Source organism: Babylonia areolata, chromosome 22 (genome assembly GCF_041734735.1).
Source record: "Babylonia areolata isolate BAREFJ2019XMU chromosome 22, ASM4173473v1, whole genome shotgun sequence".
In the NCBI taxonomy this organism is placed as follows: Eukaryota; Metazoa; Mollusca; class Gastropoda; order Neogastropoda; family Buccinidae; genus Babylonia; species Babylonia areolata.
Window position 1 is genome coordinate 25,674,056 of NC_134897.1, and position 14,479 is coordinate 25,688,534.

Here is a 14,479-nt window from a genome sequence, read left to right on the forward strand (position 1 = left end):
CCTTGTATGCAGCTGGAGATAATCCACAGAATAAAATGACCAAGTTTGCACACAGAGTTTCCAAAACGTCAACCACAATGTTTGATAGTTATTTTCATATCTGTATTAGAGTCAAAATCACAAAATTGAAACAAAACTACAAAATAATGTTTCTGCTGCAGGAAACAGACAGTGGTTAGTTCCTGGGCCTCTTGTGGTATGTATGCAGCAAAGCAGCCTGGACAGAGTCCCACATCACAAGCGCGGCACTCCCAGCTGGAACGAACACGTGTATCATGTCCTGCCACACAGTTTTTTCTTCCAGCTGGGAGCTTGACCAGGTCATGTCCTTGCAGGGATGAGTAGGACCAGGTTGAGGGGCTGGTGGTGCCACTTGGGGTTGGGGGTTGTCTCTGACAGCCCTGATCTCGGCAGCTGTACGCCTCCTGCGCACAACTTTCTGTGGCGGGTGATAGTTTCCAGCCAGGCTTTCCACCACAGAGACCATGAACATGTACCTGGACAGCTTAGAGGCATCACTGGTGTTATGCTGAACAGTCGGCATCAGGATTGTTGAAGTAACAATGCAAGATACAGGGAGTAGCGTGGTGCCTTGGTCAGCTGTTGGTAGTGCCTGTGATTCCCGCTTAGTCTGCACCAGTGTGGCACTGTGTGTCAGAGGCCGGCAGTGTGTACTGGGCATTTTTTCACTAACACATGGACGATGCTTTGCAGCCTGTGGAATTCTTGGTTGACCCAGCCAATGTGAGCGTGGCCCTGAACGAGGATTTTATTAGTTGTGTAGTATAAATGGATCTTGAGCACTTTTTTTTTTTAGGTTTGTTGCTGATAAAAATTTCCAGTGTAGACTGAAAGAGATCTGGTGGATGGGCACAGCAATCGACACGTATAGGTTTATCATACTTTGTCGATTGGTTGCGATGTCAGTCCACTTACTGGACATTTGTTTGGGAGCATATGTCCCCACATAGTGTTGGAAGATGAAAATGTCACCAGTGGGGCATTTGCTCTGACACAATGTCAAATGTTTTTTTGTATGGGGTCCATTGTTTCTAAGATGCGTTCACACAGTCTTTGCATGGATTGCGTCCCTCAACCCATGCTGGCTGCAGAACCCTCCGCAGGGCAGCAGTCTGCTGGACAGACTAGTTCATGTCAGCTGGGGGTTTCACACAGGTGGGCACATCACCACCACACATAATCCAACTTGCACAATCACATGATGAAACACTAACATTAAGTAAGAACAATGACTAATGAAACACCGCATCACTTCACTTTGTTTAGTGGTCGGCTGATTTGATTTGACTTTATTTTGTTGTCAGTGCACTCTGAATCATCATTACTAACATAAACACTGAGAGCACATGAACATGTTTTGTACCATGGCGAACTGGAAGAGGAGATATGCAGAGGGGTGCTGTCTGTGACAGTGTGAGTCCCGCTGTGCACAGTGCAGCGCCATGTGTCGTGCCAGCAGTGTACTGTCAGTTGCTAATGGTGATTAGTTTTTATTGTATTTTTACCCTTCACATGGCGATAGCCTTGCGATGGGTATAAAGATGGGCAAGGCTCCAAGCACCATAATTTGATTTGATTTGATTCACATGAAGTAGATGCTAACGTGGTGATAGCCTTCAGATGACCTTAGTGGTGCATGTGCTCTGACACAGTGTCAGATGTTTTTTGCATGGGATCCAAGATTTCCTCCTTTGCCCAGCAGCCCCTGAGGACTGCTGTGCAGGATGGGAAGGGGTGGATACAGTGCCTCCACCAGAGGCTGACGACCTGATTGCCTTAACACTATTCATACCAAGTAATTAACACTATTCATACTAAGTAATTTAGCACAAATTAACACTCCCGGCCCAAGTAATTTTCAGTTTTAATCATGAAAAGTTGGGTTACGTAATAAAAAATTTAAAAAAATTGGCAAAAAACCCCAACAACTATGTGTTTGTTTGCTTTGAAACTTTGCATGTGTGTGGCAGTGTGTTTGTTCTATATGTTACAACATAAAACATGACACAAAAGTAAAAACTGCATTATTGTTATTTTAGTTAGCTAAAAAAAAAAAAAAAAAAAGGGTGACTCACAATACAAACATAGCCACTGACCTGTTTTTTGTTGCTGAAATCCATGGTAATCCAAGAATATAAGTGTCACAAGAAGTGTAAACCATTTACAGAAAGAATACCACTCAAAATACACTGTTTTTTTTTTACTGAACTTGTTTTCCTGCCAAGGTCAAAGTCACAGTTTTCTCTGACTTGATTAAAAATCCACTCAGCAAGAAGAATGTTCACCAAAAGAAAGAAAAAATATATACACAACTGTCAACAGCTTTCTTGTACTACTGGTCTCCTCCCTTATCCACTCTGGTTTTTTTGTAGCCCACATTGGTGTGATAGCACTCAAAACACTCACCCATGCAGAGTCCCTTGTTGCACTCGCAACACTTGTACCTGGACTCCTTCCTCACCTTGTATCCCTTCCCACTATCTTTCCTGACAGAACACACAACACACACCCTTGTTGGGTACTGCTTGGTGGCTGTTGCAGGCACTTTGGTCAGGAAGTGCTTCTCCTTCAGTCTTGCTGGAGGGTCAGAAGGCCGGCACTTGAAGGCTTTTGGTGGTGGTGTGTCAGCCAGCATGTCCTGGATCAGACCAGTTGTGAACTGCAGCTGACTTGTTTTTTTTTTCCTGGATTGTTCATTTTGTATACAAGATAAGACTGTACTTTTGCCAGATGAAGCAGATGGAAACAGGCTCTCTTCCACCATTTCCATGTCTTCCTGTTGAAGTAGTACTGAATGTGTTGATCAAACTGATCAGCACCATTCATGTTGTTGTTGTGCATGTGTACTACTCCTGGTATCATGATGGGCTGGTTTGTGGCCTTGGTCTTCTTGCCACTGTCTATAAGACAGCCTGTGCTGCATGTACTAAGCAGTGTTACCATCTTCTTGTCATGGTATCTAACAACATGTAGGGCAGCACTTGTGTCTCTTGGGTCCTGTTCATTTGGTGTGATGTCATGCTCCATTTCAGCAGCTTCACCCTTCAGCATTTTTTTTTCAGCCAGGTGTGTTGGCAAACCTCTCCTGTCTTTGCATATTGTTCCTGTGAGGGTTGTCCCCTTCTGCCTCAGTTCTGTGAACAAATCTACAGAAGAAAAAAAACTCAATATAAATGGTGTGGCCCTTCCTGTGAAAATCCTCCGCCAGTCTTTTGCCAACATTGGGGCCATGGTCCTTCTCTCTTTGCTCCCCCTTTCTCCCAGAATAGATTTCCATTCTGCAGACATAGGAGGACTGATTCTCGCAGCACATGTACATTTTTATCCCATATCTTATGGGTTTGCTGGGAATAAACTGCCGAAACCCAACACATCCGCGCCATGGCATCATTGACTCGTCAATGGCTAAATTTTGTTGTGGACTGTAGTTTCTGGATCAGTGGTCTAATTTTGTATAGCTTGTCATGGGCAGGATCCTCACGAGGTAAGTTTTTTGAGTTGTCATTCAGGTGGAGAGCCATGAGGATTGCCTCAAATTGATTCCTACTCATACTTTTCCCAAAAATTGGCATTTCAAGAAGGGGGGTTGTGCTCCAGTTTGACTTGATGTCCGGTTTGTCCACAATCCCCATCAAAAATAAGTCCCAGGAATATTTTCATGTCCTGGTTGCTGATTTCTTGCCAGTCTGCCAAGAGATTGTGGGGCTTGATGGCTTGTCCAAGAGCTGCCTTGTACTGGGTTGCATAGAGGTTTGTCTGCACCACCATCTCCTTCAGCAGGTCATCATCAACAAACAAGTTGAAGTATTCCCAAGGAGAGGCATCAGGACTGATATCTACCATGATACCAGGATTCCCTGAGACACACACATAAACATAATTTTTTATTCTGGAAAAAAAAAGAGACTGGAATCTTTTTTTTTTTTTTTTTTTTTTTACACACATATAATTTACATATAATTTACCTTTATGTTCTCATAATTTGTTCACACATCTGAACTCCAACACAATCTGATCTTACTGCTGACAGAACAGATCTGCTGTAAAAAAATGAATTATTGTAGATAATCTGGGTACAGTAAAACCATTTTCAACTGACACACCCACCTCTAACACCAACACTCACACAAGCACACACTCACTCATACACAAGCTTAGGCTAACCTGTGAACTGTGGCATATGAGGTGGGTCATCAGTCCCTTCTGTCCATAGAAGGTTCGTCTGCTCCTTTTCTCGCCGACGTGCACCCCCTCTGGTCGTTCTTGGTCGACCTCAAGCACCACGCCCCCTCCAACTTGTTCCACTGACACTCGCGGTTGATCGCGATGTTGACGGTTGTGGATTAGTGATCGGCTCAGTATGTTCTTCGCTCACTTCACTGTCATTTTCCAATGAATCGCTGGGCTGAAACTCGCCTGAACTGTCATCGGACAGTTCTTCTTCCGATTCACTGTCTGAATCAAGAACAAGTTCATACTTGCAAACTTTGGAGGCAAAAGATCGTCGCTTCAACATTTTTCAACGCACTCGAAAACATTCTACCGACGTTTGTGCATACTAATGTCCCTTGAAGGGGAATCCCCTCGCAACAAGCAAGGGCAGATTATTCTCACGGGAGAAGTGCAAAAATGAAAGCACTGTTCACGAACGAGAGTCTCTCATTTGCGGTTTGCTGTGAAAACTAGAAACTCTCATTTGCGGTAGGAAATGTGTTAACTGGTGCGTCTGTCTGCATCCCTGTGGACTATGTTTGAACCGCAACATTATCCATCTTGGATCGTACCACCGCGAATGAAGGTCCTGCATTTGGCAAAGTAGCCTCCACGATCTTCCGTGCTTCAAAAATGGAATCTTCTCAGTCTTAACCTTCAGGATCTCTTTTCCAGGTGGGGCAATCTTTAGAAGAAGATGGGTGGCTGCCTCCGCAGTGAACACAAAGGTCTGAACTGTCACATTTGCCCTGGTGAATGACTTTGAGCAGGAACTGATCCCTGAACTCTGGAACATTAGTGGAAGATTTCTAATTTCTTTGAGTGAAAAGCCTTGAGATGGCCTTGGTGGTTGACGAGGCTCTAAGCATCATAATTTTATTTGATTCTCGTCGTTGAAGCAATAATAGCTGGCATACTGAAATCCTATCAAACACCACTCAAATGAGTAATAGCTGGACATTTTTATGACGTGTGCTGATACACCATTTCAGCTGAAGTGAGATGTACCTTCTTGTCATTTCAGGTATGGTAAACCCAAGATGAGTGGGCTCACAGTATTATCAGTAGTTACATTTATGCTGTTCACTTGTTTATGTTGTGATAATGCATCTGACCGAATTTCTCTGATTGGAGACGATAAAATTGTTCTTTTATCTTATTTATGCTGTGAAATTTTTTGTCACAATTCTTGAATTTTGAAAATGGGCTATGATGGGCAAAAAGCAACACAATTTTATTTTAATATTGAAATGATAAGTGTGTGTGTTTGTTTCCATACCCTCCAGCTTTTTATCCATTATTGGACCAGCATCAGTAAGACCCAAGGATTTTCTCTGTCTCAGGCCTAATTGTCTTTTGCATTCTGTCTGAACTTCATAATTGGGTGCTTTTCGTTGTGACATGTTTTATTTCAGTGCTCAGGACAAGGAAGTGTTGAACTTTTTGGGTAGTGTACTTTTTTTTTTCTTTTTTACGTTTTTTACTTTACTACATTTGATATTTTTTGTGTGCTTGGCTTTGTTTTTAATTCTTTGGTGAGAAATTGACAGAATAGTCAATGCCATAGTTATGTGATGGGTAAATGTACTTGAATATGGCTGTACTACTGCTAGATCTAGGTTTTCATTTCAGGTTCCAGGTTCATAATTTAATTTGGCATGTGTGCAGAGAAAAAGAGTCCATGAAATCGGGGTGTCTTTTATATTCTTTTGTTTTAGCTGTAAATCTAAAATGGTATAGGAGCCAAACTTTGTATAAAGAATGGGTATTCATTGCTGTCATATGCTGGTCTGTATTCCCCCATGTTGGTGTCCACGTTGATCGAGTGCAAGTGTTTTCTGTTTACGAACTCGAATTCGCGTTCTCTTGGTGGCTGGATTGGTACGTGTGTGCCATCCACACAACCAATCACATCCGGGAATTGTCTCATTGCATAGAACTTTAGTTTAGTCTGTCAGACTTGTGCAGGGCTTGGCATTTTGATGGTGTCACTCGTCTTAACAGGGCGTTGGTCACTCGGTCGACTGTACGGCTGACAGTGGACTGATCGACACCTATCAGCGCGCCTATCATGTCTTGTTCAGACCCTGATGCGTAAAAACACAGTGCCAAAAGTACTTGTAGAGTTGGTGTCAGGGATCCTTGACGTGGCACGTCGTAGCGCAAGTCCTCTTCAACTTGATCCACAAGAGCGAAAATGGCTGCCCGCTCAAAACAAAACTTCTTCCGTATTTTAGTGGTGGAAAAAGAGTCCAACGGGTTATTCCTGTCGCGAAAAATGCGGCCTGGGCGAATTCTCTGACGACGACGTTGCTCGCCTTGAAGCCTTCTCGCGTAGGCTAGCGAAATCGGCAGCCGAAATCGGAGCTGTTTAGGCTACCTTTTAGTCAAAAGCCTAACCCATGTCTGGGTTCGTGCATTGCGATTTAGCCGACCGTAGGCTGGCCTTGCGATCAAGGCTGGCCTTGAGTCCGTAGGCTGGATTGGTGCATTAGACCGCAGTTTTCATACAGAGACTAGTTCTGTATTCCGCCATGTTGATTTCCCCCATGTTGGTGTCCACTTTTCTTACAGAGACTAGGTCTGTATTCCCCCATATTGATCATTGATGCCCAGTTTTTATGCTGTGACTAGGCCTGTGTTCTACCACATTGATGTCCAGTTATGTTTTCATACTGTGACTAGGTCTTTATTCCCCAATGTTGATGTCCAGTTTTCATACAGAGGCTAGGTCTGTATTCCCCAATGTTGATGTCCAGTTTTCATACAGACAAGGTCTTTATTCCCCAATGTTGATGTCCACTTTTCATACAGACAAAGTCTTTATTCTCCAGTGTTGATGTCCAGTTTTCATACAGACTAGGTCTTTATTCCCCAATGTTGATGTCCAGTTTTCATACAGACTAGGTCTTTATTCCCCAATGTTGATGTCCAGTTTTCATACAAGGTCTTTATTCTCCAATGTTGATGTCCAGTTTTCATACAGAGACAAGGTCTTTATTCCCCAATGTTGATGTCCAGTTTTCATACAGAGACTAGGTCTTTATTCCCCAATGTTGATGTCCAGTTTTCATACAGAGGCTAGGTCTGTATTCTCCAATGTTGATGTCCAGTTTTCATACAGAGACTAGGTCTGTATTTCCCCATGTTGTTGTCCTACCTTTGGTCCACTTTGAGCATAATTAATATCAAGAAACAGAATTGCAATGACAGTAAAGAAAAAAAGGAAAAAGTATTTTAAAATAAAAATTAAAAAGGCAGTCCATTTTGCAGTTTCAAAATTTGGGGTAACTAAAAAAAGGACAGGGCTGTAAGCACCATAATTTGATTTGGAAAAAAATGACAGCTTGATTGATCTTATCGACCCACCCTATCTTAATGCCACAAAATACTCTATGAAAATATAAGTTTTGCTGAAGAATAGTATGGTGGCAACTATGTGGGCAAAATTACTTCAGTGAATCACTGATTTGGTTTTTGCCAATCATTTGCTGATTCCTTTATGGTTGGAACACTGTTCTGGCTTGACCGTTATTGGTTTCCAGGGCATGTGACTGATCTAAACAAGTCAAAATAATCAAGGTCAGCCTGGTGTGCCTGGATAGGCTGCCTGCTGGCTGCTGTTGCGCGAGTGGCGGGTGAAGGGCGGGGTAAGTCATTGGGGGTGGGCCGGTCTGGAGGTGGCTGTTGGCCTGTGTGGAGGGCGAAATGTGTGCGGCTGGCGCCTGTACGCCCTGGGCATTTTGAGGGTGAAGACTGACGCGGGCACGGTCTGAAGGTGGTTACATTATTGCGCCTGAAGAGTGATCACAAATCAATTGCGATCGTGCCTTAATTTTAGCCTGATCTCCCAATCGAGCCACATAATTTTGCGACCTGTTTGAAGACATAATTGGACAAAAAGCAGAAACGCCAAAGAATCGATAGAAAATGAGAAAAAACTTAGCCGTATGAAGTGCACAGGAACAGGTGTCAAGATGGCTGCTGGAAAAAGAGGGCGCTAGCCAGCGGGACAAAGGGGAGGTTATCGGCCGTAGTTACTTTCGTTTTCTCCGGATAGGAGGATAGTAGTTTGCACAGGACAGGAATGTCAGACCCCTGCCGGAGTCTGCACTAGTTGGGTCACGGTAAGTATGTTATTTAAACATAATTTTAGATAGAAAATTTCCTTTTTGTAACTCTTTGAACAATGGAGTTTTGGTGTCAGACCTGCTGTAGGTTTTTACTTTTAGAATAAACAATGTGAAATAGCTAAATTTTGAATACGCTCATGCATTCAAAAGTGGACCAAAGTGCCTTAAACATATTATTTCCATTGACCACTAGTTGTTTCCCTTTGCCTGTAAGATCATGAACAAAGCACATCGACATGGGGATAAAGCTCACCAACAATGTTCAGCAGAGGAGTGAGGGAGGACATGTTTGTCTATGTCAATTCTCCATGTTTGCACTTCTTTTCGTAACATCACCTTGACTTGGGCATTGTCGGTGTGCTTTTGTTAGGTCCCTTTACCCATGGTGATTTGTTTTCGTTCAAAATGCAGTTTTGCCATCTTGATCATGAGAATGTGTAATCATTACTTTTTCAGGGAGCTGTTCGAAAAATAAATGTTGAATGGATGTTGAATATCTTTATTGTAAATAAAATTACTATGGCGAGGAACCACTTTTTTTGTTGTTCTTTTGTAAAGTTGGACTTAGAGTGTATATATACTCTATTCTTTTCCTTTTTTGTTTCAGTTAATGAGACTGGCAAATAAAATAAACGTGCCAGAATACACTCCTGCATCTGAACATTGGAAATGACCCAGCCACCCATGTCACGCTCTCAAAAACGTATCCCTGCAACATGCACTCACGCACGCACCCCCTCCCGAAACCTGGAGGGGGTCAGGCTGGTGTTCTCCTGACCCACTCCCGGGAGGGTCACTACCTTGTCGTGGTCGGGAGGCTTAGTGGCCAGTGATCGAGCGAGCTATGTCGGCGGGGGCATCAGTGCTTCTTGGGGTTTGGTGCTCTGATCCCAGGTCTTAATTGACAGCCTACATAGCCATCGTAGCTGTCAGGGCTGAATAAGTGGTGGTTTTGTACTGATGCCCCTGATAGGGCTTCCCATGCCGAACAGGTCGTGAGTGAGGCCCAAACTAAACGTGACCCACTGTCCCTTTCGCTGTTCTCTATTCTTCTTTTTACGGCCTCTTTTCTGTCCTCAGCTCCCCATCAAGCCTTCTTTTCCACATTCTTTTTTTTCTCTGCGGCCTTCTTTAGGCCCGCCGTGTTTGCCGTGCGGCACGACCTGTGATGGAGGGGAATGAGATCCTGGGGATTGAGAGAGCACGCTGCTCTCAACACATCCCTTTGGCTCGGACCTCTCCTAAGACAGGCGGCACACATTGGCCTGTGTGTGTCAGTCGGCTACCCCTTCATGGGGCTGGGTCAAGACTGGCAGTTTAGTGGCTGACGAAGGTAACCCCCGTAGTGCTCGGTTCTCTGTCCCCGGGAGCTGGGCATGATCGGGGGGGAACACGTTGGAGCTGGACTGTTGGTCGTATATCCCTCCCGAAACCTGGAAGGGGTCAAGCTGGTGTTCCCTTGACCCTGGCCCCTAAGTTGGACCCCATGGTGGGTGGGTAAGGGAGGGATGAAATCACTTTTTTTTCAACATGACTTCCAAAAAACTACACCCCCCTGGCTCGGGTAAAAGAAGAAGACAGGGAACGGATGACTCGGACTCCGATTCGGAGGTCGTTGAGACCTCTGGATTTTGGCCATCGTGGCTGGTGATGGAGGGCGCTGATGACGACAAGCCGTTGTCGGCTCTCAGCCCCTTCGCTATCCAGAAGGGCTTTCAGTGTCTGACAGGATCGCTGAAGTCCATCAAGAGGCTGAGGAGCAGAGCATTTTTAGTTCAGACGGAATCCAAAAGGCAGACACAGCTCCTTCTCAAGGCGACCACTTTCGTGGGTAGGGCGGTGAAGGTTTCCCCTCACAAAGGCCTCAACTGCTCAAAGGGGGTCATCAGATGCCCGGAGTTGAAAGGTGTGTCTGAGGCCGAGATCAAGAGCGAGCTGTCCTCTCAGGGAGTGACCGAAGTGTACAGGGTGACGGTGAGGAAGGGGTCGGACAGAGTCCCGACCAACACTTTCTTCCTCACCTTCTGCTGCCCGGATGTCCCCAAGGACATTCAGGTCGGATACCTGATGGTCAGCGTAAGCTTGTATGTGCCGTCCCCCCTGAGATGCTTTAAATGTCAGAAATTCGGACACGTCAGGGACCGATGTAAGGAGGAAGAGGCGTGTGGCACCTGTTCGAAGGCAGCGCACCAGAGCGATTGCGTCAATCCAGCCCGGTGCGCGAACTGCGGAGGTGGCCACCCGTCCTCATCGAAAGACTGCCCCGTCTGGAAAAAAGAGAAACAAATCCAGAAAGTCAAGACAGAAAAGAAAATTTCCTTCTTTGAGGCAAGGAAACAGGTGGAGGCCGCGTCGCCTAAGGTGTCGTATGCCTCTGTCGTCAGACCCTGGACGGTGGACGTCGCGGTCCAGACGACGTCCACAGGAACGCAGACGGACGACTTAACCGCCTCGTCGGAACCGTTGGCCTTGGGTGGAGACGCCGTGTCCACCCCTTCCCATCCTGTGCGGCAGTCCTCAGGGGCTGCTGGGCGGGAGCGGAAAACCTCGGGCGGAGGCACGTTGTCCTCCTCCCGCCCCACCCCACCCCCCGGCACCCCTCGCCCCGCCTCTCGTCTGCCTGGCCCTCGGGCTGGCGGAAGTGGCCGGAAGCCCCCCGTACCTCCAAGGCTCAAGGAGGGGAGGGTTGCGGCCTCGGCGGGATCGGGACGGGCCGAGGTGGTGGATATTCCGACTCGGTCGGAATCCGAAAAATTTATTTCGAAAAACAAATACTCCATCCTGGCGGACCTTGAGCCACCGCAAGCAGAGGAGCAGGGGGTAGCGATGGAATAGGCTGCTGCTTTATTATTTTAACCTTTTTTAATGGCAGTGATCCACTGGAACATCCGGGGGTTCCACGCCAATCTTCAGGAACTCCAGCTGCTTTGTCGGGCTTTGAAACCCTCAGTGCTGGCGCTGCAGGAGACTCTGCAAAGAGATGGCAAGGTTTTATCTCTCTCTGGTTTTAACTCCGTTTTTAAACCCGCTCAACCGAAGCAAGAGGCATTGACGGGAGGTGTCGCTCTTTTTATTCGCAAGTCCCTTTTATACAGTACAGTTCTTTTAAGCACCCCTTTACAGGCGGTGGCAGTCAGAGTCACGCTTGAGAAAACCATCACTGTCTGCTCTCTCTACCTTCCTCCTTCCGTCCGCGTTCTGAGGCAGGACCTCATGAACCTGGTCGACCAGCTCCCACGTCCGTTTTTACTGTTGGGCGACTTCAATGGACACTCCCTGCTCTGGGGAAGTGAGATGACATCAGCCCGAGGTCTCCTCTTAGAAAACCTTCTTTCTGACATGGACTTGTGCTGTCTTAACGACAAGTCTCCCACTTACCTGCATCTGTCCTCTGGAAAGCTCTCGTGTTTAGATCTGTCGGTCTGCGATCCATCGTTGGTCCTGGACTACGAGTGGAAAGTGCACGACGATCTGCACGGGAGTGACCACTTTCCTGTCGTCCTCCGCCCCACAGATGGAGAAGGTGACTCTCTGCCTGACCGCCTGTATTACGACAAAGCAGACTGGAGTTTTTTTTACCACCAAGATAAGAGCGGAGCTGCAGGAAGAAACAGTATTGAAAAGCAAGGACCCTGCTGACGCTCTGACTCGGATCGTTTTAGATTGCACCAAAGCAGCAGTCCCATCGTCTACCTCCAAGCCTCAGGTCCCTAGAACGCCCTGGTTCAATGCGGAATGTCGGGAGGCCCGCAAGTCTCGGAAGAGAGCGCAGCGACGCGTCTTTCGGAGACCGGAGACCGATAGCGTTCGAACCCATCAACAGCTGAGGGCGAAAGCCAGGTATGTTTTTAAAAAGAGCCAGAGGAAGTCATGGAGAGATTTCTGCTCTTCCTTAACCTCCAACACACCCAAGAAGAAAGTGTGGAGGGTTTTAAAAAGAATTAAGGGCAAAAACGTATGCCCGACCTTTCACCATCTTAAACTCTCAGACGCTCTGGTCACAGAGAAGAAAGCAGTTGCCAATTTGCTTGCCTCCACAATAGAACAGAACTCGAGATCTGCTAACAAATCTGCTTGCTTTCTTAAAACCAAAAACCTGTCAGAAAAAACACCATGTAACTTCTCTTCCGACAACACAGAGAATTACAACCTTCCTTTCACAATGAACGAACTTAAATCTGCCCTTCAGACCTGTACGGATTCCTGTCCAGGAATGGACGAGGTCCATTACAAACTCCTAAAGCACCTTCCCCAAACCTGTCTGGACACCCTGCTTAAAGTTTATAACCACATCTGGGTCACAGGCTTCTTTCCACCCTCCTGGCGGAAAGCCCTCATAATCCCGCTGCCGAAACCGGGAAAAGACCCCTCGAACCCCTCCAACTACCGCCCAATTGCACTGACCAGCTGCATCTGCAAACTGATGGAGAAGATGGTCAGCGGTAGACTGATGTGGAAACTAGAGACCGACGGCCTTCTGGCGAAGAACAGTGCGGTTTCCGCAAGCATCGCTCTACCGTTGACCATCTGGTCGTCTGGAAACCACTGTCAGAAATAGCTTTCGTCAACAAACAACATGTGGTGGCCATATTTTTTCGACTTGGAGAAAGCTTACGATACCACGTGGAAATTTGGTATTCTTTACGACTTGCACAAGCTCGGCTTCCGAGGACACCTGCCTCAGTTCATCCACAATTTTTTACAAGACAGACAATTCCAGGTGAGACTCGGCACCACCCTGTCCGACATTCACGAGCAGGAGCTGGGTGTCCCGCAAGGGAGCATCCTGTCGCCGGCTCTGTTCAGCATCAAAATTAATGACATCGTTCAATCCGTTCAGAAAGGATCGGACAGCTCGCTGTTCGTAGATGATTTTGCCTTATATGCAACCGGCAGCACGTACGCCAGCATCCAGCGACGGCTTCAGCTCTGCGTCAACAAAATCCAGTGTTGGGCAGAGGAGAATGGCTTCACGTTTTCATCCTCCAAAACTGAATGCATCCACTTTCATAATTTTCGCCAGTTCTATCCGGACCCTGAAATCCGTCTGGGAACATCCACCATCCCGGCGGTCAAGGAAGCCAGATTTCTAGGGGTCGTCTTCGATCAGAAGCTGAACTTCTTCAGCCACATTAAACAGCTGAAAATATCTTGCCAAAAAGCCCTTAACATCATCCGAGTTGTGGCACACACGAACTGGGGTGCCGATAAGAGAACTCTCTTGCACCTCTACAGAGCCCTGGTCCGGTCCAAACTGGATTATGGAAGTGTGGTATATGGCTCGGCCAGACCGTCCTATCTGAAACTGTTGGACCCTGTACACCACCAAGGGCTCCGTCTCAGCTTAGGTGCTTTCCGCACCACCCCTGTGCACAGCCTGTACGCAGAGGCGGGGGAACCGCCTCTTTCCAACCACAGACTGAAGCTGACCCAGAACTATTATCTGAAATTGTTCTCTGAACCTACAAACCCTGCTTACGACGCTGTATTCAACAACCCTTTCCATAAGAAATTTACAGACAACCCAAACTGCATACCTCCTCTCGGACTCCGCATTCAGCCGCACTTAGAAAAGGCCGATCTGGATGTCGGTGGCATCTCGGATTTCTCTAAGTTCCCTGACAGCCCTCCGTGGACCTTTACAACACCTGAGGTCCGATTCGATCTGACCTCGTACCGTAAGGACACCACCAGTTCTCTGGCCTACAAGAACCTACTTTTCGGAACTGTGCTACAAATTCCCCACTTTTCAAAGCATCTTCACTGACGGTTCCAAGTCAGAGGACGGAGTCGCCGCATCTGCGTTCTGTCCCGCCTTTCCTGACCGGCCCTCAACGGAACACATCCTGTCTGACATCTCGGTGTACACCGCGGAACTGACCGCGCTGGTTCTGGGGTTAAAAATGGTTCTCTCTTCGAAACAGAAGAGATTCGTGATCTTTTCCGACTCCTTGTCAGCCCTGGAGGCGATCGCCTGCAGGAATACCACTCATCCCAAACTGCTGGAATTTTATGAAACTTTTACTCTTGCAACGAAGAAAGGATACGAGGTTGTGTTGGCCTGGGTTCCAGGACATGTTGGCATTCGTGGTAACGAAAGGGCGGACCTGCTG